Below are 5749 nucleotides of genomic sequence, written 5' to 3' on the forward strand. Positions count from 1 at the left end.
TCGTCTGATGCTCGAGGCAGGGGGGCCTGGGGGGGTGGAGGGGGGGCGGGGTGGGGTGGGTAGGGGGGGGGGGGTGGCAGTGGTGGAGCACACCTGGTTCTGAGGATGGAATTAGTGGCCCTTTATGATGACATCACACTGTGCGCCGGCCCTCTGTGATGACATCACACTGCTTGGTTAGCGTGACTCAACTGAGGTGGGTTCAGAAGCTGCTGTCGATGCTTTTTATTTTTTGTCCATCGGAATTGTTGTCGATTTAGATACATTTTTGGACCTGGTTATTTTGCATTATGTTGTTTAAAAATGGTCAGGTTTCATGAGGAATCCCTTTATTGTACCTGTTTGCTTTGCACATTTTCCTGGTTGACTGTCGTTAATTGAAATCAATTTGTTAAATTTGAATTTAATTGCAAAGTAGGCAGTAATCACTTGGGAACTGATCTTGGTCTATCTAACGCATCTTGTCTGCAGTAATTGTAACCCTTTCCTGTGCTGCGTAGCTAACAGGAACATGTAGCTCAACACCAGGATAGAGGGCTGCGAGCCCTTCCCTGTGTGAATAACAAGGAAAGGAACTGCGGAGAGTTCATGAAGGTTGGCGGTGGCTCTGTAACCGGTTCAGACGAGGCATTTTCTTGATGCCTCTGTCTGTTCTGGAGCTTCGTGCAGTCCAGCGGCCACCGCCCTGCGCCGGGGCCTCCCTGTGTCGGGTCGCCCTGTGCCGGGTCGCCCTGTGCTGGGCCTGACTGTGGCAGGGGTTGCTTACTCAATCAATAGCATTTCTTATCACAATGCTCACTAATATAAATGCAGTCACCTATAGATGAAAAAATACCTGGTGGAAAGTGCAATTACGCAATATTAGATTATTGTACAAATGTAGCCTTACGCGTAGCCCGTGAAAACAGGCCTTATAGTTGGTATTGTTAGTGCTTATTCAAAAAAGAGATATGTAAAGTGCTATTGTGTAATTATCGATTAATTATATTGATTAAAGTCAAGGCATTTTCAGATTCTTTCAGTATTTTGACTGAGAGGATGGAACAAAAAATGAGTTAGCCAAAGTCTATTAATGTCAAATGTCTTAAATGCTTGTTGATTGTTTATGTTTCCTTGTCTTGTATGTTATATGAAACAACAACTAATAAACATTTTACTTCAACACTAAACTATCCCTCTCAGTGTCACTTCTGTGACACGTACACCTTGCGGGAAAGAACCGCAATATTCATAGTGGAAACAGAACATACTAACGTCTCTTGTTCCTCATGCAGTAGCCGTATGCCTAATGTCCTTTAGCCAAGTAAAGTATTCCCTCATTAACAGTTATCATTTAGGCCAACGTGACTTATCTGAGCGGTAATGACATGCTTTGGCCTATTTAATTATGTTAATGGTAAAACAGTCACTTTGAGGACGTTCTCCATACCACTCAGTTTGATGAAAGAACGAAGAGAAGACTTCCCCGATGTTTCATGTCGGCCTATAATGAATAATTGCGGAATTGGGATAAATGAAAAACGTGGCATGATCAAGTAGCTAATTGTTGGGGGGCCAAGGAACACCGTGCGCATCTGCTTAATTCCGAAGCATATCGCGCTGTGAGCGACAGTACAAATACAGGGATCTTTTCTGACACCATTCCAGATAATGACGTCTTCTTGCTATCAGCTTTTAGCTCGACACCGTGTTCAAACGCCTCACACACAGCGCACAGCTACACAACTTTCCTTTTCAGCAGTTTATCAATCAAGTGCCGCTATCTCTCTCCATTTTGCTCCCCTTCCTTTCTCTCTTGTTCTTGCTCCGCCAAATTTGCGAGCATGTGAAGCCAGCTTGAGATATCGTCGTCCTGGCACAATGAGATGTGTTCAGCGGGAGAGCTGTTCACAGCTTGATCGGTGGCTGCTGGCTTGTCCCGTAGCGTTTCCATAAACAGAAATATGGCTGAGAAGCGCTTTAACACTCCAAGTGCGGCTTATCGCTCCCCGCTCTGTTTCCATGACAACGTCGCCAGCACTTTCTCCCCAGCGCCTGCCTTACACCCCCCCCCCCCCCCCCCCCCCCCCCCCCCAAACCTCGCCTGACTTCCTTGTATTACAGGCAAAAACAGAAGTACAGTTGGAAGTGTTTTTTGTGTGTGGGCAGCGATGCACAAACACATACACATTAAGCACGTGCAGGCATTCTTGCGCACAAATACTTGGATTTCTGTGACAGACGGACGTGAAACACTAACCCGTGCCGCTGATGCAAAGCCTCGTACATTTACATTTAGTCATTTAGCAGACGCTCTTATCCAGAGCGACTTACAGTAAGTACAGGGACATTGATAGTGATTATAATTAGGTTTCATGTTTGTCTGTCAGAGGACAAGATAATGTTTTTGTTGCTGCCAGTGAGTAATGATGTAATTCCTGTGTCGTGTCTGTTATGTAAATCCTGAACACAATAAGCCATAACTACAATTATTTACCAGGACCCAAACACTATTGATTATCCCTTTTCCATTAAATTCAGTCAGAGCAGAGTAACAGAGATGGATGTCTGGTGAGTTTCACCGCATCCAGTCAAGAATGTGACAAAGCCAAACAAACAAGAGCCTCAGACAACTTTCCTGTGAAATTCCGGGGCACGCTTAAATATGCAGCGAGAAGTTAACTCATCTGTTCGTTTTCTCCAAGTATTACACCCCTTATAATAGCAGTCACAGTTTTAACTACCTCCTCCTTCCTCTCTCACCAGCCCTCCCCTCTCTCCCCCCTCTCCTCCCTCCCTCCCTCCCCCCCTTCCCCCTGGAACCAGATAAGCCTGTCATAAATCAAATATGGCTCTGCTCCGCTGCACAGAGTTAGGGGAGCAGGACTGTGAGAAGGGACAGATATCTGTGGGTCCCTCCACACATCCCTGATCTCCGTGACTCTGCCCCACTCTGTCCTGACATCGCTTCATTACAGATGAAGACGTCACCGTGCACCCAGTCACTCCTCCTGGGTTGGAACTCTGAGATTAAAGATTCGATGTCGAACAACCGTGTTACTTCCCGAAACCGACCAGCTTGTTTTTGTATGGTTGTCTGACAGGTTCTTTCAGTTTGCAGGTGGGGTTTGTGCGGTTAGTTAAAAGCAACACTCTTCACAAGCGTCACACACCACTGGTTCAGTCGTGACAGTGACACTGATAGGGGAGTTTGCTCTGCCAGTCAACAAGAATATTAAACTTCCGTTGTCTTGTGTCTCTTGAAGAGAAATCAGGTTTGATTCCAGGCCTGGTTGATAGCTTTTGCTTGTATCTATCACCTCAGCACCCCCTCTGCAGCAGGGCTGCATGGCAATGGCTTCGGAAGGCAGACACACAGATTAGTGTCTGTGCTGTATGGCTGGCTGAACAGGATTAGACTGATTCCTGAATGGGGAGAGATAGGGCAGAGTGGGTGGTGGATTCTACTTATGCTCAGCAATGCAATGGATTTTGCTAGAACACCTCCAGCGAAATAAGTGTGTCGAAAACGGGAAAAAAAGGCTAAATTCTCCCTCTTATACAACGGTTCTGGAAATGAAAGTTTTATACAACCGTAACCGTGAGAGGCTGGTGTTATGTGAACTGCTCCTCAACCAATCAGTTAGTGGTTCTCTCCTTTGTCCGGCTGCTCCTAACCAATCAGATCAAGGTTCTCTCCTTTGTCTGGCTGCTCCTAACCAATCAGATCAAGGTTCTCTCCTTTGTCTGGCTGCTCCTAACCAATCAGATCGAGGTTCTCTCCTTTGTCCGGCTGCTCCTAACCAATCAGATTGAGGTTCTTTCCTTTGTCTGGCTGCTCCTTACCAATCAGATCGAGGTTCTCTCCTTTGTCTGGCTGCTGACAGTCACAAACTATTGTGTAAACATTCTGTCTGAACTTGGGGAGTTTCACTGTGAATCAAATGTAGTTTGTGGGGAAATGTCGACGGGATGGCTCAAAACGGCTGGAGGAGGGGATCCCTCACTGAATTGCTCCTCCCAAGGTTTCTTCCATTTTTTCTCCTGCAGTGAGTTTTTCCTTGTCTTCCTTGAGGGTTTAGGTTGGTTGAGGGGCAGTTCTATGTGCGTATGTGAGGCCCTCTGTGACATGCTTGCGTGTAAAAAGGGCTATACAAATACATTTTGATTTGATTTACCTTCCTGTCATCCCTTCTACACCGCAGCATACACGGCCATGCAGGGTGAACACAGTCCTCATCTGGGGACCAGGATTTCAAACAGAACCTTGTAGTTACACTTTGTCACGGTGGAGCAGGAAACACCAGTATACATTTGAAACTGGGGACACATTTTTCTTCTATCACAACCTTCAACTGCACTTATTCCTTCCACCCCTCCCCCCCTTTACACGTATGTACAACCCATACCACTGTCACTCAGTATCATTTACCTCATGCTGTAGCAATCCCCATGTGCCTTTAACTGTGATACTATAGCATTACTGTGTATCAGGGAGTCAGGTGGCTGAGCGGTGAGGGAGTTGGGCAAGTAATCTGAAGGTTACAAGTTCGATTCCTGGCTGCGCCAAATGACGTTGTGTCCTTGGGCAAGGCACTTCACCCTACTTGCCTCGGGGGGGAATGTCCCTGTACTTACTGTAAGTCGCTCTGGATAAGAGCGTCTGCTAAATGACTAAATGTAAATGTATAGTAGTTGCATCGTATTAATGTAACCTTAATGTATAGTGTTGCCTCTCGTGGCAGTTACAGCTGTGCAGATTGATGCAGGCAGCCTCAGATAAACTGAATTCCTTCTACGGGACTCAGCCTACTGTTATGTCTTCACAACCGTCGGAGACCAGAGTGCTCCATTAGGAACGGCTGCCTAAACTGTTTACGGTGTACGCAGATTCTGTTGTTGTTGTCTGTGAGTCAGGAGAAGCTCTCTGGCTGGCTGCTGAGAAGGGATGGCTAAACCAATCATGTTTCAGTCCGGCACACTAATGCTTCATCTGATAAACACACATTGGAGCGATGCAAGACGAATTAAACTCAGGCCCGCATATTGAAATTCTCAAAGTCAAGCAACAGGAAGAAAGCGAGTGTGTGTGTGTGTGTGAGAGAGAGAGAGTGAGAGAGAGACAGGGAGAGAAAGAGAGAGACAGGGAGAGTGAGAGAGAGAGAGATAGTGAGAGAGAGACAGGGAGAGAGAGAGTGGGAGAGAGAGAGAGAGACAGGGAGAGTGAGAGAGATAGTGGGAGAGAGACAGGGAGAGTGATAGAGAGTGAAAGACAGGAAGAGAGAGAGAGAGAGGGAGGTCCAGAGCTGCTGGTGTGTCAGACAGCAGGCTTGGTCTGGTGGCCCCAGGCCTCTTTAGGAGACACACGAGAGGGTTCCGGTCCCAGAAATCGATCCTCATTTCTGGGTGTAATAAGCTTGATCTTGGCTGAGTAGCACTAGAGAACCACCAGAGGACCTTTAAAGTAGATCTCAGTCACAGCGACTCACCCCCTCAGCAAACTCTCTCTCACAGACAGGTAGACAGTCTCACAGATTCATGAATTCAAACACACACACCTACGAAACAGTAGTTTCGTCACCAAGCAGTACCCATCCCCTGTGTAGTCGCTGGCCCTCCACTATATTAGCCTGATCATGTTTGCTGCTGATGGTATTTATTGTCCTGACCCTTGTGAAAGGGAGGGGGAGGGGGGGTTCACCAGCCAATGATTTGCGAGAGGAAGTCTCAGATGGGTTCTTGTGGGAAAATGGCAAACGGTATCAGAGGT

Source organism: Osmerus mordax, chromosome 2, assembly GCF_038355195.1.
Source record: "Osmerus mordax isolate fOsmMor3 chromosome 2, fOsmMor3.pri, whole genome shotgun sequence".
Lineage (NCBI taxonomy): Eukaryota > Metazoa > Chordata > Actinopteri > Osmeriformes > Osmeridae > Osmerus > Osmerus mordax.